Source organism: Platalea leucorodia (assembly GCF_965183815.1).
Source record: "Platalea leucorodia genome assembly, chromosome: 15".
NCBI lineage: Eukaryota > Metazoa > Chordata > Aves > Pelecaniformes > Threskiornithidae > Platalea > Platalea leucorodia.
The window spans coordinates 4,328,106-4,354,458 of record NC_138837.1 but is presented as its reverse complement, the minus strand read 5'-3'; the positions used below and the strand labels follow the sequence as shown (position 1 = coordinate 4,354,458).

General features: G+C 57.1%; 1 protein-coding gene across 2 annotated transcripts in view; it reads left to right on the top strand.

Moving 5' to 3' along the window:
* RXRA (retinoid X receptor alpha) overlaps positions 1-26,353 on the top strand; it is a 119,600-nt gene that overhangs the window by 41,981 nt on the left and 51,266 nt on the right. The window contains exon 1 of one of the 2 annotated variants that reach the window (XM_082327592.1): positions 4,709-4,770. The exons of the other annotated variant lie outside the window; for it this stretch is intronic. The gene's annotated coding sequence lies outside the window, so the exon portion shown is untranslated. Of the gene's footprint in view, positions 1-4,708; positions 4,771-26,353 lie in introns of those variants that run through there. 2 annotated transcript variants of the gene reach the window in all.

Here is a 26,353-nt window from a genome sequence, read left to right as displayed (position 1 = left end):
ACGCGGAGCTGCTGGGAGCGTATTTATCATGGTGAAGAAAAAGGCTCTGTTCCCTGCCTCTCCGCAGCGGCTGTTTATCACACACACAAGGGTATGGAGAAAATGTTCCATTTGTTGAGTACAGCCGTCAACCCACACAGCGTATAAATTAAGGGCTTTTACATGCAGAGTTCCCGAAATAAAACACACACACACAAAAGAGAGAGGAGTTTTGTATCGGCCCCGGCGCGCTGCCTCTCCCTGGCTGTCCCTGCGCCCCGGCCCCGGCCGGCGCTGGCTCCCGTTCAGGAATTCCACATTATCTCCGACCGTTTCCAGCTTCCTCAGCAGGGAACAGCTCTGCTTCTGTCTTCCTCCAGCCACATCTGGAAAGTGTTACGCCAGGGTGTCAGCCGTCAGAGCCGGGCGGCTGGCATGTGCTCCCCCCGGCGCGCTCGTTCCCGCCGCCCTGCCTGCCGTCCTGCCTGCTCACCGCCCTGCCTGCCTGCCTGCTGCTGCGCTCAGGCTTCGAGCTGCCTTCCCCGGAGGGCTGCGGGGCTGAGTTTTATCTGCCTCTCCTTTTTGGGGAGTTTTGAGGGAGCTTTTGTAGCTGCCATGGGGATGGCGGGGAGAGATGGCTCCAGGGACCCCCAAGGGTTGATCTCTGCAGGCAGGAGCTGCTGCGGGCAGGGATGCTCTGCTGTGGTCCTCAGCTCTGCTGCCTGCTGGGAGGCAGCGGGGAGAGATGCAATCTAAATCCTCCTCTTTGCACGCTTTGCAGGGACTCCCTGCCGGCTCAGGGGAGTTTCGGCTCCTGGCCCTGTTTCTGGGCTGGCAAAACCTGCATCCCATGGCTGCAATGCGGTGGGGATGTTGTGCTCCGTCTGCTAAATGGTGGTTAAAGAGAGGAGCTCTGGGGGCTGAAACCTGCGTGGTTCCCCGGTGGTGCTGGGAGATGTTCGGAGAGGTGCTCCCCGTGCCGAGGCTGTGCTTGCTTGTAATGACTGTGGGTTTATCTCACCGGGATTTCTTCATACGTAAGGGGGTACCTGGGGCATAAAGGCATTTGGCTGTCAGCATCTCAGTCTCTCGGGAAATCCCCGCTGCATGTGGGGGGCACACGGAGACGCTCAGCCGGACGATTGCAGCAGAGATGAAAATGAGAGAGCTCCCTGTAGCATCCCAGTATTTTTGGGTTCCCTCCTTGGTGCAATGTGTTCCTCGTGTTACCCTGGTCCCTCGCCGCAGGCGTGGTGGGTGACACTGCGCAGAGGGAAGGAGCTGTGCAGAAAGCGGGTGGTCCAGGGGCTGATGTGCGCTTCCAAGCAAAGGACATGGGTAAAGCTGGTGTCTTGTTTTTAAAATGGGGGTAATGACAGTGACCTGGAAGCAGGCTTGCGTGCCTTAATGAGCGGCGTGTGCAGTACACACGAGGGTCTTTAGCAGGGAGGGATGGTGGAAGTGGTTAAAAGTGCCCTAACTTATCATCAGTGGGAATCAGAGAAGGTTCCCTGCAGTTGACTTTTGGCTTTTTTCTTTTTTTTTTTTTTGCTCTTGCTTTTAAACGAGCAGGCCTACCATTAGGGGATTTTAAAATTAAAGAAAAAAAAAAAAAAGAAAAGAAAAAACAGGCCTTGGTTTTATAGACCCTACAGATGCATCCGGCACCAAACTGATCCCAGATGCAGCCCCACTGTCAATAGTGTTACACGAGGGATCAATCCCCTTCATTGTTTTATGTGGCCTCTACAGCATCATCAGCTAATTAAAGCTAATGGGTCCCAGAGCAGCACTGACAGCATCTGATCCTATCAGCCCCCGCAGCCTTTTTAGTTTGACGGGGCCACTCTGGAGCCGGATCCTGCACTCCAGACCCTGGCGAAAGCCTGTATTGACTTGGGGGATCAGGCTACAGATCGGTGGGAGCTGTTAAACAAACATTGCCGGATTAATGTCAGCTCCGCAGGGGGAGGAGGTCGATGGCTGCTAATTCGAAAGAGGTGGGAGGGAGGAAGGGGACCCGGTGACAGCAGTGACGAGGGACGGAGAAGGGGAGGCCGGGCTGTTAAAACGTTCCCCATGTCTGCAGTAGCGTCTTAGTGTTTCCCAATGTTGGATTTATCATCACCCTGGGTGGGAGGCTGTGCTGCAGAGGAGCTCAGCAGCATCCCCAAGGGCATTAGAGGTGCCTAAATCCCTTTGCTTTGTTCCTCAAGGGAGACAAAGTGGCCTGGGGCTGTCCCCAGAGGGGACAGGGACCTCCGTGTCCTTTCTGCACGCTGACCTTGGCGTGAGCATCTCCCCAGTTGCAGCAGAGCACTAAATCATCCGTTCTGGCTTTCCCTTTTCTTGTGGCTCCCGTTGTCCCTTGGCTGGGGCTCGGGGGTGCCCGGGGATGCGGGTTGGGAAGGTTTCCGCTCCCACGGTTGAACCGCCCTGCGCTGCAGCTCATCTGTTTTGGACTCTCATCTCTTTTTCCCTCTTTTTTCCCCTCATTTCTGTGTTGCTAGGGAGGGTGAGAAGGGATGGGGAGGGCAGCTGGCAAACCCATCCCTTGGTCCCGTACCACCACGGAGCAGGCAGGATGAGGAAATTCTTTTCAAGAGTATTTTTTAAATCTGTCCTCTCTGCAAAGCAGGTTGAGCTGCCGCCTCCCTCGCGGACACGGGGCTGGCTGCTTCTGTGCTCCCAGAGATGGGGGGGTGCACGGCCCCCAAGAAATTGGGCAGGAATCCCAGGTCAGAAGCAGCAAAGGGACCCTGGAGTCCCAGCCCTCCTCCTGAATGAGGGTCCTGGTACCTACTTGGCAAGTTAATGGGCAAATACAGCCCCATTGGTTTAACCAGGGACCTTGGGCTTTGCGCAGAGACTCCATGAAAATAAAATGCCCTGAAATTAACTTTTTTCCTCCTGTCCTGGTGAGGCAGAGTCCAGCTGAGGGAATCCTCAGGGTGTTGCAACCGCTGGCTCCCTTTGCAGCCCCAACCCCAGCCAGCGGCACCGGGAGGCAACATCCAGCCTGGTGAAAGGGGGAGCTGGGGAAGGGCAGGCTCCCAGCACATCCCTGCCCCATAAAGCGAGTTGATAATTAAATCCTGCAGCTTTTATATGAATTCCAGGGCATTTTCCTTGGGCTGGAGCCATCTGTGGTGTGCACCTCTCCCTCCCTCACCTCTCCCTTCGGCTCTCTGCAGCTTAGTATTTTCTTGCTTTGGCGTTGGGTGAATGTGATGCTCTGGGGAGCAAAGAGCCGCAGTGGGTCATTGCAGGGGTGCAGCCCCCCTCCATGCAGCTCTCTCCTCGTCTTCGGGGCCTCATCCAGCACCAGCATCACCCTGCAGCCCCACTCCAGGCTGCTTTCCCATCGCGCAGAGCCTGCACACGCCTGGCTGGCTCTGCGCCGCCCCGGCTGCTGCCGGCCCGGGCTCGTCGGCAGGAAATACCGGCCCGCCGTGCCAACCCGCGCGTCCGCTCCGGCGAGGCTCTCCTCTCCTGCAGCAGCGTGAGGCGAGGCTGTCGGATCCCCCCTCGCCAGGGCTGCAGGCTGGCCTCCCGCAGGTCACTGCTGGGGGAACCAGCACCTTTTGCAGCTATTTCTGGCTTCCCTTGCCCAATTCTTACAAATTTGGGGCCGTGGTGGGATGCAGAGCTCAGCCCCATATTTAAACCCCAGGTGTTCTTGCAGGTCCTGGGACTTCAGGAAGGTGTTGGCTGCACCTCCCCTTGTGCCTCTTGCTGCCCCATCTTCTTCCATGTCTTCCTCCACAAGGTGCACACGAGCGCAGCAGTGGTCTGCCCTGGCCTGGGTCTCCTGGATGAGCTCCTCTTAGAGATGGACCCCCCGGCTTTGCACGAGGGGCTGTGTCCCCTGGGTGCCCCCTTCGTCTCCTATGCAGCTCTCGAGTCTGGGGCCTGGGGTTGCATTTCCAAAGCCGAGAAGTCCAGTGTGCTGGTGGGTTGTAGGCATTTCTTTAAACCCCTGAGGTGGTGGAGGATGCTCCAGTACTGGGAGTCTTTCCCTCCAAGAAGCTTTTCCCAAGGGGATGCAGAGGATACCAGGAATCTCTGGATTTGGTGCAAAGCACAAAGGAGAAGGTGCTGCCCAGGAGGTCTTTATTCCACACCTGCAGTAGCTGGGCTGGGGAGGGCCTGTCCTCTGGCACTGGCCCTTGGCTTTGGACTTTGCACTCCCCTCTATCTGTCCAAGACTTTACAGAGAGAAAAAGCCCACGGAAGGCTCCCTCCCACCACCGCTTTTTCATCCTTCACCCCCTGCATCCGCTTGCTCTGAGATGTCTCTTAACCAGGCTGTTCCCGCTGAGGTTAGTGGGAAGATTTGAGAAGTTATTTGAATGCCAGGCTCAAAGGAGGCGGCAGGAACGCTCCCGGAGCTGTTACCAGCTGACATCTGGGCGCTCAGCACAGCTTTGGTGTCAGCGCAGCTGAAAGCAGAGGAGGTGGGAAGCCCCAGACACCTGCAATTTGATTAATAAATATTTATTTGGAGGTGACAAATACTCTTCTGGATAAAGGCAAGTTAGCAGAAGGAAGATTGCGAGGGAGTGACAGGGTGTGCTTTTTTTGAGGGTTTACCGTGGGGATGTTGAAACGAGCAGCTGATGAACTGAAGGATGTCGAAATCCACATGCATTTCCCGACGCGGGCTGCGTGACGTCAAGGGACGCAGGCAAACGTCCCCCCTTGGCGAGCGAGTGCCCGGCACGGGGCACCCTGGTCCTGCGGGGACTGCGGTAATCCGGCTGGGGGCTGGGGGTCTCCTCCCTCTCACGGGTAAGATGCGACGGGAGGGGTTGGGAGCCGGGGAGGATGCAGCAGCCCCACGGTCGGGGTCTGGTATGGACGATAAAAAGGCTGAAGTTTAATTGTTCTCTTAAAAAGGAGAAGCGAAGGGAGGGGAGGGGAGCTGGCCTGGGACAGGAGGGTGATGGGTGCTGTCACCTTGCCATGTCTCGGGGCTCCAGTGGACGATTTCATGGTGCTTGGAGCGGGGACAGCGCGGGTGTCCCAGGCACTAGCCCCATCCAGCCCTTGCAAAGCTGGCCCACTCCTCCTGGGGAAATGGGAGAAGCTGCTTTGATTTCTCTCCTGGTCCCTCTGTGTGTGATGTGGAGAGGGAAACTTTCTGTTTGGGGACTTTTGGGGACTTTCTGTATATGAGACCGACATCCAGCGGGGCTTGTCTGGGCATTGGGGCTGCTGCGTGCTGTAGGCAGCGGGGACGAGCTGATCTCCAGGGGCTCTGCTAAACCATCCCCGCTCCACGGTGGGCTCGGTTCACCCTCAGTCAGCCCCGGTGCTCAGCTCTTCCACCACTTTCTCCTTCCTCTGAGCAAGTTGACATGTAACCGCGATACCCGTCGCTGTGATTAAAGCCCACTAGAGACGAGGCGTGGTGTGGATTGCTGCCGGGCTGCGGGAAGCGCTGTGTTTACCCCGGGGTGGGCTGGGGGCTGGCGGCTGCAGCATCTGTCCCTGTCCTGAAGCTGCTGCTGCTGCTGCTGCTGGGCCCTGTACTGCAAACGTGCCCGCGCTACCTCCGCTGCAGAGCGCGAGAGGACGCGTCAGGCAGCTCTGTGCCGGTGACTCAGTGTCTTCTGGCTTCGGAGGAAGCGGCTGCTGGAGATGCTGATGTGCGTGGGCAGCAGGGCAGCGCTTGGCTCTGCCCTGCCGGGCCACATCCTGCAGCGGCTCAGCCCCACGCCACGCTGGAGCAGGAGCCTGGGATACGGCAGGGTGTGGGAGTCAAACCTGCTCAGTTCCTTCCAGCAGCTGGTCTGTGTGGCACGTTGGGATGCTGAGGCTGGCATGCTGCTCCTGAGCAGCTCTCGCTTGGGGTGGACACAAGCACCACGAGTTTTTGATCTTGGTTTTGCTCATGCGGGGAGGTTTTTTGCAGAGGAAGAGGAAGGCAGGGCTGTGCCGGGGACAGGAGCTGTTTCCAGGGCAGCTTGCCTGGCTGTGCTTGCCCTTGCTGTGCCCCGGGGAGGTCAGTGGCTTGGCTCTCCGTTGTGTCTCGGTGGTCTCTCTCTTCGAACTTCAAATCCTGGTGGAAAGCCCAGGTGGAGGGGCAATGCTGTGAGATGATTTTCCCACTGTGAGACCTTCCCTGGGGCTGGTAGCCCCCACTTAGCAGATAGCTACTCTGCAGGCACTGGCCTTTTTGAGCCAAAGGCTTGATGTGAGCCCTCCCAGATGCTTCTGGCTCTGTGAGTCCTCGTGCCCTGTGCTGCCGCAGAGGGAGGAACCACCGCTGCCACTTGCTCGTCTTCGCTGTGGCTGCACATGGAAATGGGTTCAGTGAAATCAAACCTCAGGAAATGCCCGGTCCCGGTGTCGGAGGAGGTTTTCCCCCCCAGGAGCAGCGTAGCTCAGCTGGGGAGCGAAGCCACCGGGCCATGTGCGAGCAAGCACAGAGGGGCTGTCGAGCTGCTCCACCGTCCCCTCTCCTCCCGTGAGGACAGGGGGCAGCGGTGGCAGAGCCGGCAGTGGCGGAGGGGGAGGGAGCCCGCGACCTGGGAGATTAATAATAGAAACGCTGGCATCCGTTTTAGATTAGCAAGAGAAAGCTCAGTACCCATCTCGCCCAGCATGTAACTTTAATGCCGAGATAATGAGCAATGATATTTATTTGTAAAAGATCTGGAGATATCGCTGCCCAGGGAGCAGCCAGGAGCTGTCAGAGCCCGCTCCATCCCCGCGGCGGCTGCTCCGAGCTGTAACCCAAGCGGTCTCCTCCGGCCAGCTCACTTTTCATGCTCCAGCTCCGTTAACTGAGCAGGGCACGTGGTCGACTCAGAGCCCTGGCTAAGATTTGCTGAAGCTGCTCGTGATTTGGGCCATCACGGCCAGGAGATGTCTGTCTTGCAGGATGGGCTAGAAGCATCCCCTGGCACCCACAGGGTGAGCTGCTAGAATGGGGTTTAAACCCATCTCTGAGCCCTCCCCGCTGCTGTCCCCTGTCCCCGCTGTCCAAGTGTCGCGGCTGGAGTGTCGGGGTGTGCCCGGGGAGGGCTGGCAGGAAGGATGTGGGGTGTGGGGAGGAGGTGGCACGGCATCAGCCGAGCTGGCGAGGGGAGGGCGGTACGGAGTGCCTGCGAGCGGGCGCTTCCCTCAGCCAAGCCACTGCGCCGGCTGAGATTTTGGGGCCATTTCAGGGAGTTTGGGGGCAGACAGCCTTTCCCGGTGGCAGGGCTTGCGTCCTCCCAGCTGGGTCCAGGTGGACGTTTGGGGCAGCGACAGCCCCTGGTCTGGGGAAGCAATTGGGTCTCATGGGCATCTGGGCTCCTTCAAATCCTCCAGTTTGGGGACAGGGCTGCTCCTGCTCCCCTTTCCCTGCCTGGGTTGGTCCAAGAGGGCTGAAGGATGCACACGCCGCCGTGCCCAGCCTTACGTTGTGTAACTGGACAGGAGGCAGGCTTAGGCTGTATTTGGCAGGTGGGTGTCCCTTCCTTATTAAGCCATCCCCTGGGTAATTACTGGGTTAAGGCCTGATGAGATAATGCTTCATTATTTTTGTGCTATTGGAGGATTAGGAGCAGTGGGATTTCTCAAAGGCTTTATCTCTGCTAAGGTCCTTGGGCTGCGAGGCACGTTTGCAGGCGGGTAAGAGGACCTGGGCTCTGCCAGCCCTCCGGCACTGCTTGCCTTCCCGCGGGGGTACGTGCCGGCGGCTGCGCGTGGTGGGCGCGGGTGCAGTGGCTCCGGGCGAGGGGGAGCCCGGCACGGGGGGCTGCTCGCGCTCGGCCCCGTCAGAGGCTGGCGGGGCTCTGCCATGAGGGATCTCCTTTTAATGCTGTTGCAGCCCCATTCCTCAGCGCGTTCCCGTGGCGTGCAGCCCGCCGCGGGAGGGAGGAGGTGACACTTACAATAAACAGGGAGGTGGGTGGTGCGCGCCCAGGCAGGGAGCGGAGGGCGTTCCCGGGGGGCTTCTCCCATGATTTATGGCCGAGGCGATGCGGAGCTATCAGCACAGCCTTTGGAAGCTGTTTACTAACAGTGTCGTCTCCTGGCTGTTACGCCGGTGTGGGCTGCTCGTGGGGGTTGCAAGGGAAAAACGTCACCGGTGCATCCCTCCTGCGACACGACCAGCTCCCAGGCTGCTTGTGCCCTCCCCAGGAGCCCGGCCAGGGACAGCCTCGGGGTGCTGACGGGACTGGCATTCTGCCCACTTTGAGAGCCCCAGAGATGCTCTTATGAAGGAGTTTGAGTTGCTGGAAGCAGGAATAGAGTAAAACGTGCTTAATGAAACAGGCTGGGCTTGGCGGGGGCTCCCCTCCTCCCTGCCACCCCGGCACAGCCAGCCCTCGAGCTGGAGGGATGGAGCTGGCACCGGAGCGGGGAAGCAGGCAGGGCTGGACGCGGGCCAGGCTGCGCACTTGATCCAAACACAGCTGGAGCTGATCTGATGAAGCGAGAGGTTAAGAAGAGAGCATCTGTTATCTAAAGGGGACACACAGTGGGAAACTGTAAGCTCTTTATTCCCCCCACCCCACCCCCTCTGTTCAGTGCATCATCCCTGACTTTATTTCTTTGATTTATTAAGGAAGCCTGTGCTTCCGGGGCTGTAATTAAGTGCCACTGTGTGAGCTTTTGATAGTGAGTGAATGATATAATGGCTTGCACATTCGCCGTCTGCTCAAGTGCTTTAGGATCTAGATAACACAAGGAGGGATTTCTTCTGCCCACCAGGGAACCGCAGCGCTGCCGGGGCTGAGTCACGGCGGGGTTTAGCCGAGCGCGGCGGTGTCCGCTGGAGGAAGCGGGGAAGGATGCGGGAGCCACTTAGCACTGCAGTGGAAGCACGGTTCAGGAGGGTATCCGTGACCCAGGCTGCAGTTCAGCTGGGAAGGGAGTTCACATCCTCTTGCAAAAGACCATCACAGCATCTTTACAGGCTGCTGGAGACTAAATTGGGTGTCGACTCTTGCAGACGCCCTCGCTCCCTCCCAGCCTTTCGTGGCGCTGGAGGTGGAGAGGGGACCACAGCCCCTCAACCGAGGCTCCCAGCTGTACCGTGGTGCCATCCCTGCACCAGGGTGTTTTTAGGGTAGAGAGGGCTTGAGCATCCATAGCCTCGACGAACAGTCAGCGTCAGCAGCCGGCAGCATCCTGCCTGACGCGCAGGTTTCCCTCCGCTGCTGGAGGAGTTTGCTGGCAATGTGTTGGTGCGGAGCCAGGGGCTGAGGCGCGCTGGCCGGCAGCATCTCCCGCTGCCTCCGCCGGCTGCTGGAAGAGGGCCAGCGCTCGCAGCCACGCGCAGCTGGAGGTGCCACGAGGATTTCGCTGGAGCTGTCTCCCCCCCTGCACCCTCCTGCAATTCCTTGCACGCCACCTCCGCCCCTGCGAGAAGGTGCTGCCCTGCATCTCCCTGGACAAGCAAAGGCTCCCAGGCAAGGGTGGCATTTCTAGGGAGACGTGCAGAGTATTATTGTAATGCCAAGGGGGAGGTCTTCTACTGGCTCTCTAAACCAGGAGCCTTGAGCAAGTGGTCCGATTTGCATTCCCGCTGGGCATCTCCATGTGCCGCACTCTGGGCCGCCTGGCACCAGGGCCTCTGATGCTGCTGGCAGCCCTGTCCCTGTCCCTGTGGTGTCCCAGGCCACAGGGGGATCTGGCGGTCACTGCTGATGTCTCGGGCTTTCCCCCAGGGCTCAATTCTGCCCTTGGTTCCCGGGACGGCCGCTGAGCCTCCCTCTGTGCCCCAGCAGTGCTGCTCCGATACCCCATTCACCCACGCCTGGTTTTTAGGCAGAAATAAATTTCTTTTTCCTATAAGGACCATTTTTGGTAGATAAACAGGATTATTTTAGTGGCTTGGCCAACGGCCACAGAAGGGGCAAGCTCAGGGTCTGGAGCAGCGTTTCGGCTGTGTGCACATACATACACTCTTTTGCTGCCGGCCGGTGCCAGCCCAGCAGCAGCCGTGCTGCGGCTCACAAGCTCGCTGCCTGCAGCTGCGGGGGAGGCAGGAGGAGGAGGAGGAGGAGGAGGAAGGAATAAAAAAAAACCCCTACATGTAAATAAACTTAAAAATAAAAAGTGACAGAGATTATTTGCTGCTTAATGAACTAAAATGTCCAACCTCCCACCGAGCGGCAACATTGTTTATAAACTACAGAAAGGGCTTTATTTTAATGGGCAGTAAATCTCATTCATTCCCAGCCCTGGCAGTCAGGAGCGTGCGGGATGAATAGGCTGGCGCTGAACGCAGCCTCCTCGCTCCTGCGCTCCCTCCGGCCAGCTTCTCCCCTGGGTATTTTTTCCCCCTTTGCCCACATTTGCTATTCTCCTCCCTTCCTCCTCTCCTTCCCAGTCCCCTCCACCACGCCGATAACGGGGTTATCTGGCCAGGAAGAAAGGAGGAATCTGTCCCTGCGCCTCGGCATGTCACATCCGCTCCGTTTTGTTTATTCACTTGAAAAATGCCCCCCCTCTTCCCCGTCTCTGGGTGGCAGCTGGAGAGTGGCCTGAGATAATCACAGCGTTATTCTATTTTTTTTTTTTATTCCTCTTAAATAAAGCCTCCTATAGCCTGCAGGCAGATTTTGTCCAGTTGCCCCCGTCCTGCTCCTGTGCTCCTTGCTCTGCAAACAGGGCATGAGAGCGATGGTAATCGGAGCAGAACCCCGATGCTACCGGCAGATCCCCCCGAGGATCCCTCTCGCAGGGGACACAGTGGCTCCTGTGCAGGGACGGTCCCTCCGAGCCTGCCAGAGGGGCGGGCAGGACCAGCAGCTGAGCGATTGCAAGCGCAAAATACCTATTGATATACGGTCTTGGGCAGAGAATCACAGAAAATAAATATGTGGTCTGAGCATCTGTGGAAATGAGAGCATCCGAGTGGCGGGGCGGGATGCTTGGAAGAGGTTTCACTGCTTTGGGTTGAAAGGGACGATGGCAAATTGTTCTGAGCCAAAAACAGGTTTGGGAGCTGGTCGGGCCTCGCGTGACACACGGCTGTTAGTGGGCGAGCGTGTTGCTGAGATTGAAGCTGGTGGCTCTCGAGCCACCGGGAAGCGTTGGGAGCTGGTACCGGCCATGGGAGAGGGGCCACGGTCAGGTCAGGTGGGAATTTCGGACATGCCTGACTTTCCCCTGGGACAAATCAGGCACCTTGAAAACTTCTGACCATAACTCATAGGGCAATGTACTCCTAAGGCAAGAAAGAAAGTAGTAAGTTATCTGTTCCCGTTTGAGTTTAATATCCATAATCTGCCATTAATCAAAGTGGGACTATAAGATCCTTACGTAGGCCTAATCAGTGCATAATGGATTATCTACAGGAACTAATAAAAGGTAATTATCTATGCTTTGCAAGTTCCAATTACTGTACTTATATGATCAATTAATTCTTGTAACAGTTTCACAGGTGCAATTTGTGTGACAACATTACGCTGACTCCAGGCAGAGGCTCAGCGCCTGCCTGGCGGTGCGGCTGCCGGCGGCACGGGCGCCGGCAGGGATGCGGGGGCAGCGGTGCAGGCAGCAGGGATGCAGGGCGGCGCAGGGGGCAGCGGTGCAGGCAGCAGGGATGCAGGGCGGCGCAGGGGGCAGCGGTGCAGGCAGCAGGGATGCAGGGCGGCGCAGGGGGCAGCGGTGCAGGCAGCAGGGATGCAGGGCGGCGCAGGGGGCAGAGGTGCAGGCAGCAGGGATGCAGGGCGGCGCAGGGGGCAGCGGTGCAGGCAGCAGGGATGCAGCCATGCCGGCACAGCTGCCCCAGCGCATCCCGAGCTCTCCCAGGTACTGCACTGGGAAAAACCACCTCCGTGAAAAGATCTGCTGGGCAGCAAGGGGCTGGCGTTCGCAGGCTTTCAGCCTGCTTGTCTGCCCTGTGCTGTTTTCCTCCCCGAAGCAGGAGACGGAGCGTGGGTTCGGCAGCCGCTCGGCCCCATCCGTCGCTGCGTGTCCTAGGGGACGTTGCCCCTGTCTCAGCATCACCTCGGGGAGCCCCGCTGCTCCCTTCCCATGCCCCAGCCTGGCCAGCACAGCAAGCAAAGCTCCGTGCAAAGGCAGCTGGCTCCAGTCATCTCCTTCTCCTGCCTGTCCTCGCGTCCCTCTCGCTGGCTTGCAGAGTCATCGGAGGGTCTTAAAGGAGGAGGAAATATTCCAGCAATGTCTGTGCAGTTTTAGGGATGGCTTAAAATTACAATAAATTTGAGACACTTCACATGTCCGCTTGGGGCCCAGCATTGTTATGGTAATTTGAAGCAGGCTGAGTCAAGGCTTGTGGCAAATGGAAGATCTAAGGGCTCTAGCAGGAACCCGGGGATGGAGGAGGAGAGGTGGCGGGGAGTGAAGGAAAACACCAATTCTGTGATGCCGGTCGGAGCTACGGAGCCAAACCCTCCCAGGCTGACCCTGGACACCTCTTTACAATGGTGCAGCCCTGACTCACAACTCAGCCTGAGGTTCTTCCTTCTCTTTTTTGTTTTTTTTTTTTTTTAATCTTCGGGAGCTCAGTAATCCAGTGTCACCTTCTGGTGTCCCCAAGACTGTGCCGTGTCAGAGCATGTTTTGGGTGAAGCTGCTCACTTGGACCTGGAGTCCTAGAGCCAGGTCGTGCCCCTGAGGTGGCCTTACTGGGACATGGGGATGTGTCACCTCTTCCCTACCCGCAGGGTTTGGATGGTGAACCAACCCCTCCTTACAAGAGCAAATCCACAGCCCTTGGGAACCCAGGCCCAAGGCTGTTTGGGGAAAGTATTTGATGGGTTGAATTAAGTTCTCTCAAGCTCCTCCTCAGTGCGGTGAGGTTGGGCAGACGTTTGGTAACGGGAACTGCAGTCCTTGCCTGTGCCCTGCCAGCCACCGGCTGGTTGGGTCGGTGGAGGGAGCAGAGCTGTGCCTCTGGAGAGGCCGGGGCACTCAGTCACCGTCCTTGCTCTTACCTGGCTGCTTCTTGATGCAAAAAAGGGGAAAGCAAAGGATAAAGAGGATTAGGGTTGGGTGGAGGAATGGCTTTCTCCTGGGGGTCCCTGGGGCTTCGAAGACATCTCTGAGCCAGGAGCATCATGCTCCCACACAGACCAGAGACCCAGAAAGGACCACTTGGAACAGCTCGGTTTGATTTCAGCCTTTGCAGAGAGTTTCATGTCACTGCAAAGGAGCAGAAACAAGAATTTGTTTCAATACAAAACTTGTTTTTTTAAAAAAACGGTCAGCATGATATCTTTTGAGAATTTCCATTGTTATTTTCTTCCTTCCCCCCAAACATGAAATTAATTCATCTGTTTAAGTCCTTTTTCTGGGAACAGTCTTGGTTTTGTTGACATTTTTCGTTAACAAGGGAAAAAGCAAACCCACAAAAAGAAAAAAAAAATAGAAAAAACCAACCCCCCCCCAAGCCCTTCTACTTAAAAAAGAAACTCCCCTCCCAGCTCTCCCAGTGACCATGATACAACCACTGCTTTGTTCCCAGCATGGTTGATGTTGTTCCCAGCTTGCTCCGAGCGGCTCCGCCAGCCCGGGAGTGTCCTGGATGGGGCCGGAGGGGAAGGGGCTGTGTCCTCTCCGCTGTTGCATGAGCTCCGGGATGTGGTGGCATCTGCGGTGCCAGAGGGGTGTTTGCTGGAGGAGAGCATCTCAGCGAGGCCCCTCGGCGTGGTGGCCGCGGCTGCCCGGCTTGGTGCAAGCACTGCGTTTTGGTGGGTTTGGGCCTGCCTGCGGCTTTGCCGAGTTGAGGGATGGGGAGGTGGACGCGGGCAGGTGAGGCTTCATGGCTCCATCACCTGCAGGGGAAATCGAGGCATGCAGGCAACTGAAATATCAGACCTGAGGGCACAAAGTGATGCTAAGGACAGGAACCAGCTCAAAGCGCAGCCCAGATGCCCCAGTGCAGCCCCCTCCTCGCCCCATCGCTGTGTGCCAGCCCCCCGGCAGGACCGTCCTCAGCCCCGTGCTGTGTTTCTGCGCTGATCCCCAGCAGCGTGCACTTCCCCACGCCCGACAGCCACCGCCGGGCTCCTGGCCTCGTCTACCGCTGCCTTTGGTTTTGTTTTCCAAGCCTCGGCCACCATGTCCAGCCCCGCCAGCGCACCGCGGGGAGGAAGCGCCCTTCGTGCTGCTGAGAGATGCTGCCACACGCAGCCCTCGCAGCGCCTGGCCCCAGCTCCCAGCTGCTTCCAGAGCTGCTTTTTTCTTCTTTTCTTTCTTTTGTTTCTGTTTCTCTTTTTTTTTTTTCTTTTCCCAAGCAAGCCACCACAGGCTCCTCCAAACATTCCCCCGAAGATTATTCTCCCACTTGTCTGCAACATGTTTGCAACGCTGAAGCTCCCATTGCCCCATCCCAACCTTCTGCGCCTGCTTTCTTTTCTTGGCTCAGCTTCTGGATCGTAGGGACCAAGTCTGGGCATGCCAATTCCCATTCAGTACATTTTCATACCTTTGATTCCACCTTTCCCTGGCAGCCCGGGGCTGGATCCCGGAGGCTGTGCAGACGTGACTCGCTGCCCCGCGGATACGCCGGCATGGTGCACGGCTGCAAGGTTTGCTGGGTAGCAGTGGGTTTCAGAGCTTGACACCGACCCTCTGGCTGCCTCTGGCCGATTTACGCCTTTCTGGGACAACTCAGCTTGCACTGAACTCCAAAATTAACTTGGTGGCGAGGTAGCAGGGTCAGGCGGGTGATGCTGGCCGGGGGGATCAGGCTCCCGGTGCAGGTGCTGGGCTCACCCATGGGTTCCTGGGTGCAGGAGGGCAGGGATATCGTGCTCCAGCCTGGCTGTCTGACCATGGCACCTATGGAGCTATAGGCCCCCCGAATTCAGTGCCGGATAGACAGTCGCAGTGAGTAGAATTGGGTGCGTTCGTGTCGTCAGACAGTGGTCAGCACTAATTAATCTAATACTTCAGATTGCACTAATCATAGGTCTCATTTGGTTAAAAAACCCAATCAACCCTGTTTGATAGGATTTGCAAAGTGCTCTCCTGGGGTTGATGGAAAGCTGCTGGCTGCAGCAGGCGTAGAATAAGACCGATATAGAGCATGTTTAAAAATGCCACCCTTGGTGACGCCGAGTCGCTGCTAAATAGCTGCTTGGCAGCGGGAAAAGACCAATAACTGTTTGTCCGGATTATGAAGCATGCGGTTTGGCAGCGCCTGGCTTAGCAAGGGTCGAATGCAGATAGACACATGTTATGGACCATCTTTGCATTTGTTTGCTCGCTTTGTTTTAATTTGAAACTCAAGCCTCTTCCCTGTGGTTAGATCCTCCCAGCGAAGCAAGTTTTAGCAGAGGGAAGTTGCTTAGGGAAGAGAAAGGATGCTGGACGCAGTGTAAAGTGAGAGCAACCGCTGTTACCGCAAACGCTTCCCGACCTCTGTTAGCAAAACCATCGGCGCTCTTTGCTCGCGTCTCTCCGTTCGGCCCCTTTTCCAGCGCAGTTATTTTCTAAGCCAACATTGCAAGTTTTATTACTACTGCTTATTATTTGAATAGTGCCGGAGGTGTACACAGCGCTTTACAAACACAGGGGAAGAAAAGGTCCTTACTCAGAGGAGTTTTTATTGTAATTTAGATGATTGTAGTAGAAGTAATTAAGGCTGAGAGGGGGCAGGCGGGACTGCAGACTGGTGTCAGAACAGCAAGGCAAAAGGACTGGCTTTGAGCGAGGTCCTCATGCGGTCTTTCAGCTGGGACTAGGGATGCTCATCTTTAGCAAGGTGGGTGATAGGAGAAGCATCGGCTCTGCCACACCAGGTTAAGCCATTGCTCCCTCAGATACAGCTCTTCTGACAACGGTGAGATTGCAGGGCTTCAAAAAGGAAAGGGAAAAACAATCAAGGACTTGTGCCACCTGGTAATGCACTGACCCAATTGTGCACTGCTCTGTAAGGGGAGAGAAATTCCTTCCTGACCCTTGTACTCATCAGCCCGTGCCCTGAAGCATGAGATTTGATTTTCTTTATCTGGCTTTCCATAATTGCAGATGTCGTGTTTGGTGCTCCCGATATCCCACCCCTCGGAAACGGCATCTGCTGCCTTTAACTCAATGGACCTTCTCCTCTGGGAGTTCGATCCTGACTCTTTTCTGGGAAGTGCCTGGAAGGGGGGAAGGAGACCTGGTCCCATCAACCTCCCCAGCACTTGGGGGTTTTCCCCTGGTACGTGGTGGTTGCTGGTTGCTCAGCTGGGGAGGGCAAGCGTCCCCCCACATCATGGCACATTCTCCCCATTGCCATGGACAGGCTTTATTCCAACCTGCCTAAAATATTTGGAGTTTAATTTGTATGTAGATATTTGTGAGAGTCACTTAGGAGTTATCGTTGTTCCCTCTGTTTGCTGGACCCCAAGGAGCGGAGTGTGCCAAGGCCAGGACTAAGTCTCGCTACCGGTTTTTCTTTTGACGAGAAGGCACTTGAGGATGCATGAGCAGCTCAAGGTTTGGAGGGAGCCCCGTGCTACGTGAGCAGGAGGTGCTCCTCGTGCCCTGTTGAGGATAACCTCTCCATGAGCATGGCTGGGGCTGCGCAGGCAGCGATTGCTGGCAGGGCTTGGGTGGCCTTCGCTGCCTGTGGGGGGTCGGGGACCGGGAGCTTGCTGGGAGAGGCAGCCATCGGGTGTTTCCTCTCCTTGGCACTGGTTTCTCCGGGGCTTTGCTGGCACGGGGTCTGCTGGCCAGGAGGGACAGTTGGGCCGGGGAGGTCCCTGTGACTCCCAGGGTGGTGGATGGACACACGGCTGGCTTGGTTTGCCGACCCCGTGGGTGCGTGTCGAGGGCTGGATGCTCACCGGTGCTGGCAGGCAAACCTGCCCTCCTCTTAGATCTGCACTCTGATCGGACAGGCTGCGTCGGGGTGCAGCTCACCTCCAAACCGGGGCAGGAGGCGGTTTGTTTTGGCATAAGAGTAATGGGTGGAAAGACCATTTTTTCCCCAAACTCTCTACTGCCAGCAGCGAGCGTCACTCAGCCCCGTCTCAGCTACCGGAACGTTTGCCTTTCTGCTCCAGCTGTTTTGGGTTGAGAAAGGAACAGGAGGGTGCTGCAAAACCCAGCACAGCCCTGATCAACCTGCATTGAGCCGCTCTCGCTCCTCGGCTCAGTCCTGCCCGCTCCCCTGCCGAACACCCAGGGGTTTCTGTCGGTGCCCTGCGGGTGGGGAGCGAGTCGGCAGAGCCCGTCCTGAAAGAGTTAAAGGCTCTCGCCCCTTCCAGCCTGGGGAAGTGGAATTAGTCACGGCCTTCAGTAGAAGTGCTGGCCAGGTTATAAAAATGACAAACGAGCACAAATCAATAATGAAGTTAGTGTTTTCTGGGAATGCCAGACACGAACGGAAAAGGACATCAACACGGGTGGTGGGCGCCGTGATGCATAGGATGAGCTGCCCCACGTGCGCATCCCTTGCATGGGTGCGTGCGAGGTGGCATCGTCCCTTTCTCCTCCCCATCGCGTTTGACTCTCCCTTGGCCCCATCGCTGCCGCCGTGAGCTGGGACGGCTCTGTGTGCCGGCACCTCCCTGGGATTTTCGGTGCTTTTTGGAGCAGAGCTTGCGCGATGCCGGCTGCCGCTAGACTTCAGCGTGAGGCACCAAGGAGGTGGCTCCGGGATATCAGAGACTGGGGATTGCAAATGGTGCCCCGGGGAAGTTGAGAGTCCGATTAATCTTCAGGACACAGGGCAGCGTTTCCACAGCACCGAGGTAGCTTTGGGGGCCACGTTTCCTTTTCCAAAGGGACTTGGGCATGTCTGGAAAGGAAATGGCCTTCTAATTAGATGGCTTGAAAATCTTTACCATCGCTCGTTACAAATACATTAATCAGCCTATATTGAAAGAACTGCACTGCAAAAATGACATTATTATTATTGTTTAGATATGAATGAATTTAATCCCTTCCTAGCCTGGGCCATGTTCAGAAAGTGACCCAACGTCCCAGTGCTGCTTCTTGGCCCCAGTGTCAGCCGGTTTCTGTGCAACCATAAACCTACCTGGGGTGTCTTGGGGATTTTCAGCAGCACATTAAAATGGGCAGCTTTAAAATGTATAAGGGAGGGGGGAAAAAACGGCCCAGGGATGTAAATAGGAGGAGGTGGGAGTGAGGGGGCTGAGACCTGGCAGAGGTGGGTGGAACAGCGGAGGCTGCGGTGGCGCGGGGCTGAGCCGCGCTGAGCGAGCTGGGTGCCGGCGTGCAGAAGGGGACAGTGGCTTAGGAAGAACAGTGCCGTGTTTGCACAACATTTCAGGGTTGGTGGCTTTCCCAGGGTATTAGAGCATTTCTGTAATTAATATAAACTTCCTTCATCGGCCTTCCAAATGTCCTGGATTCCGGTCGACCTCTGGGCACCTGGGCTGGATGTCCCGCTCTCTCCTTTGGGATGTGTTTTCTCTCGGAGGCCATGCCCAGTGCCCGGAGCTCCGTCAGCAGCCTGGCCCTGTTCCCACACCGTCCCAGCTCCCTCCCGGCCACGGACGCCGTGCAGAGCCTGAAGGGCAGGTGTGAAAATGCAGACATTGATCTGTCACAGTTCTTTCCCGCCTGCGGTGGTCTGGGTGATGCCAGCAGGTCGCGGGAGCGCAGGAGGACCCGTTCACACTGCGTCTCAGTGGGACCAGGGATGCAGGCAGTTTTTTCACCGTCGTTAGCGGTTGCTTGCCCAGTGTACCATCTTCGCACGTACGCAGACTTCAGGTGCCATCCTCATGTTCAGAAAGCTCCTTAGATGTGTCAGCCACTTTCTGTCATGGCTAGGAACCCTCCAGACCCTGAGGGGAGCTTGCTTTCGGAGATCAAGTGCAAGGGGTTCATGGAGGCTGAGGGTGATGGATACCTGGGAAGAGCTCATCAGGGAGAATCGCATTCCTTCAAGGAAATCGATAATCTGGGATGCTTATGCTGCTCATTTTCAAGGTGTTGTCTTCATCACTTTGTCACTACTTTCCAACTGGAGGCAATGGTGCTGGTGTGGGCAAGCTTGCTCTTCCTCCTCCCCCCTTGGTTGACCTTACGGTGTAGGTAAGGTCTTACCAAGGTTCAGGTCATCTCTATACAATGCTGCAGGATGGTGAGGCCAGAGCACAATCCAAAGTAGACCCAAAGCAGAAGCTCCAACTCCAAATGTCACAAGAACTCAGCAAACTTAGAAAAGCGCGGAGCAAACCAACCCCCCGACTGCGTACTTGGAAGGAACGAAGCCATACTTGGGCGTGAAGGTTTCCCAGCCCCTCTTTGCCATCAGCCAAGGTTGCCCTTCGCAGTGAAAGGCGTGCAGTGCCCTGTTTGAATGAGACAGAGCTCGGGAGTGCGATGGGTGCGATCCCCCAGCTCCCACGGGTAGCTGTCAGCAGTCTCCCTGGGGCACGTCTCGGCGTGCTACGGCACGTCCGTGCGGCAGGTGCCGGCAGAGCCGGGCTCTTGCCATGACCGCGGCTCCATCGCTGCCGGAGCCGCACCGGTGCGATGGTGCAAGGTGATCTTCCTGCCTTGGGTCCTTGCCAGCACCGAGAGCTCTGCCCCATGTCCCCGAGCATGCGGTGGCACAGATCCAGCCCGCAGGCTAATGAGATAGCTTCAAATAAGAGTTAATCATTTGCCAGCCAAATGCTGCCGGGGTGTATCTGAATTCCTCGCTCCTGTAGACACACTGTTGTGTACTAGATTGTCGTGCTCTCGCCCAAAGCTGCTACACCAACTGTTTTGCAACAAAAACCCCAAACCACATGAAAGTAGTCAAGTTTCATATTTCATTATAACCCCAAATTCAGGTTCGCCAAGAGTTTCAGTAGCTTTATGAACCTTTCCCATGAACCTTCAGCAAAGGCTGTAGTTTAACCTGGTTTTGATGAAAACCCAGGTGCGACTCAGTTGCTTTTGAGCAACTTTTGAGGTTTGTGCAAACGTGAAATTGGAAGGCTTTTGAGAGGAAGGAAGAAAGGAACCCAAAAGCACATCAGGGCTGGTGACGGTGTTTGCAGGGAGCCCTGTGCACATGTGGGGCCAAGCTGCAATTCCCTGGGGACCCGGGACCCAGGCACCCACGTTGCTGGGCCGGCACGCCTGGCGCCCGGGGTGATGCTCTTGGTGATGCTTTGAACCCACTTGGCAGCATCGCCACCAAACCAGCCGCTACGACTCGGTAAGTGCTGGTGCTCTGAGCGCTGCGGCTCCCGGGGCCGACCCGTGGTCCTTGTGGCAGCATCTCCCGGCGTTTGCCACCGCTGGGGCTGCTTTGCTTTGGAGCGGCGGTGGGTGAGCCCGGGCTTTGCTCTCGGTGTTGCTTTAGGAATAACTCTATGAAAGTCAGCGGTGTGCAAGACAGCTCCCGAGCCAAAAAATAAAAGGCTGGTACCGTGCAGGGTGGGGATGGGGCTCCTTCCGAACCACGCCTGGCGCACACCGAGTCCTGCCTCTGGATTATGTGTACTATTATATCCACACGCGGATTGCTTTTTCGGCAGTGCCGTCTTTCCTTTCTCCAGCAATTTCCTGAAATAACGTTAGGGAAATGTGAAAATCTTGAACTTTTGAACCTCCCCGGAGGACGGCGTGCAAGGGGGTGGCGGCAGGAGGAGGGGACGCCCGCCTTCTGCCTGCCGTTTATTTTGGCTATAGGGCCCAGGGATGGGGAGGAGGGGGCTCGCCAGCCCCCTGGCCGGCGGAGGAGCCGGATCAGCACTGCCCCTTATTAATTAATGGCTTTCTCGTTGGTGGGTCATGGAGGCGAGGAAGGCAGAGGAAGTTTTCTTTTGCTTGCAGATGCCGGGGAGAGGGGGAGTGCCCGGGCTGGGTGGCGAGGGCAGGGGGTGACACGCAGGGGTGATGGATGGGGCCTCGTTTTTTTGGCCAAGCTCTGGATGCGGGCAGCTCGCGCCAGTGAAGAAGAGAGAGGGGACGGGGGATACGCTGTGCCTGGAAAGTACTTTTCCCTCTGATGAACTTCAGAGGCATATAAATCACTGCCAGGCTGCAGCTGCGAAGCATGTGACACTGGCAAATTAATGGTCCTTCGGAAAACGCCGGCCATCATGCTCCCCTCCTCGCCTCTTAAAGGCGCAGTCGGCGGCCGGGCCAGCCCCGGGCATGGGAACCGGGGGGTCAGGGCCGGGCTGGCGGAGACTCGTGTGCCTGCCGGCCCCCAGGTAAGCTGGGGCTGGGGGTGCCTGCGGAGGGGAGCCGGCACGAGGGGCTCCTGCAGCACGCTCTGTGGTGCAAAGCTCTCCATAGTGCAACGCAATCCGTGGTATAAAGCTCTCCATAGTGCAAAGCTCTCCGTGATACAAAGCTCTCCATGGTACAAAGCTTTCCATCGTGCAAAGCTCTCTGGTGCAAAGTTTGCCATCATGCAAAGCTCTCCACAGTGCAAAGCTCTCCATGGCGCAGCACTCTCTCCATGGTTGGCTCTGCTGCCCATGATCCCTGTACAAACAGGACCAAGATGCTCCTGGGAATGTTATTTTTTCCAAGGTGCCTTGGGCGCAGGGTGGGTGCCTGGTGGGAGCTCCTGGTCTCTGCGTAGTGGTGCCTCTACTGTGCTCTTGCCCACCTGGGCTTTTATGCACAAGCAGTGACCAGGGGAGGATGGAGATACATGGGGGGGATCCAGCGTACTCCAAAACCTTATAATGACTGGGGTGTTGAATTTGCAGTTGAGGTGAACATCACGCCAGGGGCTGACCACCTGCCTGGTGCAGCGGGTGTCAAGCAGAGGACTGTAGGGCATCTTTCTCACGGTGGCATCGAGAAGCCACCACATGTCAGGGCTGGGTGTCTATGCTTGCAAGGCACAGCCATCCCATGCAAACCTGGCAGCCAAACTGCTGCAGGGCCGGAGGGCAGTTGGAGGCTCCCCGGCTCACCCAGGGCCACCTGGGCCACCACCCAAGTCCCAGCCCGCTGCCTGCCCATCAAACCATCTTGCTCCTCTTCCTTGCTTTTGCCCTTAGAAGCAGCGGCGGAAGAGGAGGGGAATCCAGCACTGCAACTTCTGCCTAGCGCTGCTGGTATGCAGGAGGGGGAGGGAGCCGAGCCACCAGCAGAACAGTTAAAAATTACAAAGTACTTCCCTAATATAATTAGGTTTCCATGCAAGCAATTGCCTTAATTGCCAGAGGGATGTGGGGCAGTGGGGAGGGGAGCCAGCCTGGGCTCTCCCTGTGCTGCCGCGCCAGCCCGGGTTTCGGAACCCAGCGCAGCGATGCTCCGCTCGGGCTGGACCTCGGACCTCGCAGGGGAGATGTCCCCAGTGAAGCCTGAATAAGGATTTGGCCCACGCTGAGCAAGAAGTAAATAAAAGTGTTTTGCAAACACAGTGGGGCTGGAGGCGAGCGCTCGCGAGGGGTTCGGTGGGACTGATGTCGGCCCCCTTGGATGGGTTTGCTGGGAGATGAGCTCAGAGGCTACCTGGACACGCTGCAATTTAAATTGCTGTTTATTTTCTAACTGCTGTTGGAGCAGGGAAAGTTAGGCAGGCAGGCAGGAAGGAAAAAAAAAAAAAAACTCAGAGAGAGCCCACTCTGTGATTTACGTGGTAAAGGAGATAAGTGGGGATTTAAAGAGAAGGGAATATATAATTGAGACGAACGTGTAATATGAGCACGGATCCAAACAGAGAGATCGTAATCAGAAGTGTTAGGAGAAGCTGAGGTTTATTAATGAAACGTCTCATCTATTTGTCAGCTGAAGAGGAACAGCCTTTCCCCAGCAGCCGGCGGTGGAGGGGGCGGACGCGGGGATTGCACTCGCGGTTCCTGCTGCTGTCGCAGAGATCGAGGCTGCCATCTTCCTGCCCAGGTGGATGATGCTCTGACCTGAAAGCAAAGGCAGGGTTAGAGGATAAAAAGGAAGTACCTGGTTTTTAGGGAGCTGGACGTTGTCATTTTCCTTGCCGTAATCTGCCGTAGAAGTCGGGAGCTGGCAGAGCTCCGCAGCAGGGCTGATAACCGCCCGAGGAAGGGCTCGTTGGAGCCTTCCTCAAAGCCCTTCTCCTCTCCGCTCTTCTGCCCCGCTCTCTGCCCTCAGGTGCAGTTGCTTCTGCTCCGGGAAGGCACGGTGGATACTCGGCAGGTGGGAGTAAACGTGCCTGCGGCCTCCGGAGCAGCCTGAGCTGCTGGGTTCAACTGTGCATCTGGCCATGGGTCTGTGCGGGGCTTTCCACAGCTCCAACCTGCTCATGGGGGCAAAGCGCTCCCGTCCAGCTCGTTTCTCACCCTGGCACTCGCTACATCTTCCTCGCTGCTCTCCCTGAGACCAGTGCTTGGCTGCCCTGCGGTCCCCCTTCGTGCTCCTCGTCTGACTACAGCCAGGTCGTGATGCCCAGGCACGTCTGGGAGCCGCTGCTGACCCTGTGCCGGCGGCCGTGTTTGCTCACAGAGCCGTGGTCTTAGCTTGGGCAAGCCCTGCTTTTGTAGACTGGAGGCTGCAGTCTGGTGCAGACGCATCTAAGCCAGCTTTGGAGGAGGTGTTGGTATCTGTGCGGAGAGCATGGAGCACACAGTGCACCGTGTTAGTGTCGCATTTTTCAGTAGCCGTGTGGCTGGGAATTTAGCTGGTTTGCTCTTGCTGTGTGGTTTGGTGGGTCTGCTGCCCTGGTGATGTATGGTGTGCGGCGTGGCTCACCAAGCACCTATTCTTAGGGTGACACCGTGAGAGATGCACACCAGAGCGTGGTGGACAGTCCCCCATTTCATCCTCCTCTTGCTCACTTTTGGCTCTGGGGCACTTCTGGCGTTGGGGCATTTTCATCCGTTGGGGTTCCTCAGGCACGAGGACGATGTTGGCAGTGTCCAAGGAGTTAACCTGGGGCTGTATGCAGCTCCGGCAGGGAAAGGCTCTGGCTGTACATGAAGCGAATAATTTTTAAGGGTCCTTCCCCTTCCCAGGCCCTGGCAGTTATCTGCGGGCTGACAAAATGCCTGGAACGCGGAGACCCGCTGGACATTGACCCGGCTATGCCGAGCTCAATTAGCTGAGGCTATCTGATTGGACTTGGCACAGCCTAATTAGCTTTGGACTCGAACCAGAAACTCAAACCCAAAGGCAGCTTGCAGGCAGACCATCCTTGGCTGCAGCCTGCCCTCAGGGGGAGGCTTTCCCAAGCCTCTTCTCTGCCCCAAGGAGGGGGAGCAACCCACCGACCCTGCCTGCCCGTCCCTCCAGCACGCGGCTGGTGGCGAGGGGGCTTAAACCTTCCCTCCTGCCCAGCGTGTGGTACTGAACCCAGGGGGGTCACGTAGGACCGGAGGCAGCTTCTTTCTCTTGAAAAACGGTGCATGCCATCTAGTTTCCAGAGGGAACTTGCTTTTATTGAAGGTGACGTGGCTCTGGCAGCTGCCTTCCCTATCTTGTCAGGCACCTTCCTGGGTAGGCACCCCGTTCTCAGGCTCTTTCTCCTGGACCTCCAGCTGCGGTGCACAAAGTGGGTGGTTTGTCCCTGAGGCAACTGGCTTGCTCCAGAGTGTGCTCCAGTCATCGGTGGAGATGTGGAGAAGGAGCTGAGATGGGAAGGGATGGCTGTTTTCGGACCCCAGGATCCTTTGTCCATCCGGTTTTCCAGCTCTGTGTGCTCTGTGAGCATTAAGGCACAAAAATGCTGGTGGGAAGGGACCTCCAGGGGCCTGTTGACCAGCCTACCACCAAGCACGGGCTGGGAGGTGGGCATTTCTCCAAGGAGACTCAGAAAAGGATGTTCCCATGGGCTGCCCTTGCACAGCTCCCAGCAGCGAAGCTCTCTGGAGGGATGGCTCATCCCACTTGGATGCTCATGAGATGTCTCCTGACCAGATGACACCTCATGCCCAAGCCAGGCCTGCTGAGTCTCAGTTGAGACATGGGCAGACCCATGTAGCCTTGCAGTCACCTGCTGTCATCCAGTATCGCCTAAGAAAAACTGCCATAACTGATTTTCCGGAAAACTGGTTTTCTGGAAAACCAGTTAGCGGTGTTGCCTTTTGCTGGTCATGGTGCGGCCTGTGGCAGCGCAGCTTCGGGGTGTTGGGATGCCAGATGCATGCTGGCGGTGAGCACCAGCGCCAGCCACCTTGGATCAGTTAAAGCCCATTACGCCAAGTGAATGACTGTAATTATCTCAAATCTGGATTAATGCGTGCGCACAGCACCGTAATATAATCCGTCTGGCCGGTGGTTTGTAGGCCGCTGTTCCTGGAAGCCAGACGCAGAAGGGGATCCGCAATACACGGCCGTCTCCTTCCCCTCTCACCTCCTGCTGCCGTCTCAGACCCCAAGGAGGGAGCTTGTCCCATCGGATGGATCCTGCACACTTAGTGTAGGACATTTTAAAGCGATGTGGGCTGGCAGTTGCTCTCAACGCTGACCGCAGATGGGAGCAGAAGAGCAACTGGGAAGAGTGGAGGTGCTGTCACTCCTGCCAGCGCCTCCGATCAATCCCCGTAATTAGCAAAACCAGGGTAGACGGAGCACTTCCCCCGGCGTCCTGGGGCTCTGCACCACTAGGACCCATCGGCGAGGGGGGAACACGTGTTTTAGCCCACAGATCTCAAAAGCAGTGGCAGGGAGAGCCGCCGGGCTGCTCCCGCTCCTGGTCTTGGCTCATCCCAGATCTCCTGGAGGGAGAATACGGAGAGCTGCTGGGTCCCCTCCCCAGCTGGAGGCAGGGCAGGGCAGCCGCACGTCTGAAGGGTTAATGTTGTGGGAAGAAGCGGGGACATTTATCACTGAATCCCCTGGGCTGTGAGCCCCACGGCGGGCTGTAACCCGGGCACGGGCATGTCTTGTGAGGAGCGGAGCTTCCCCTCTGACGGCGTGGGCCGGCAGCCCCATTTCAGAGCCAGGAGCTCCCGTTTACCTGAGCTCTCAGCACCACCTCATTGCACTCTTTTGGCTGCTTCTTTCCCTGCCTGCTTTGGAGAGGAGTATTTTAGGGCTCAAGGCAGCAGCTTCCCCAGGAGAGGAGCCTGCTTAGCTCCAGGTGTGAGACCCGTCTCCTCTCCACGTCCATGCTCCCGCCCGGCGCCCCGCGTGGGGATGGGACCTGGGTGCTGGGGGGCAGCGGGTGGGACGAGCCGCGGCAGTGGGGCAGTGTGTGATCTGGGTTTGCCGGCGGGCCCGGCACGTGCCACGTGTGCAGCTCGTTACCGCGGGGTCCTGGGGGAGCTTCGACGTGAGACGAAACTTCTCCTCTTTCTGCTAGAGCGAGCCTAATGCTTTCGAGCTCCCCTTGCGTCTCACTGGATCCTGCTTGGTTTTTCATAGCTCAGAGCGTAGCACCCCCTCAAGGGCAATTAGATCACTTCCAATTTGCCCGTAAGCCCATAAAACTGCAATTGAATGTAATTAAAAGGCCATAATGAGCTTCAGCAACCTGCGGGACCACTGCGCTTCTGCTCTAACCATGCTCCTTTCGGAGAACGGGATGGAGTCGGAGAGGCTGCGAAGGTCAGCG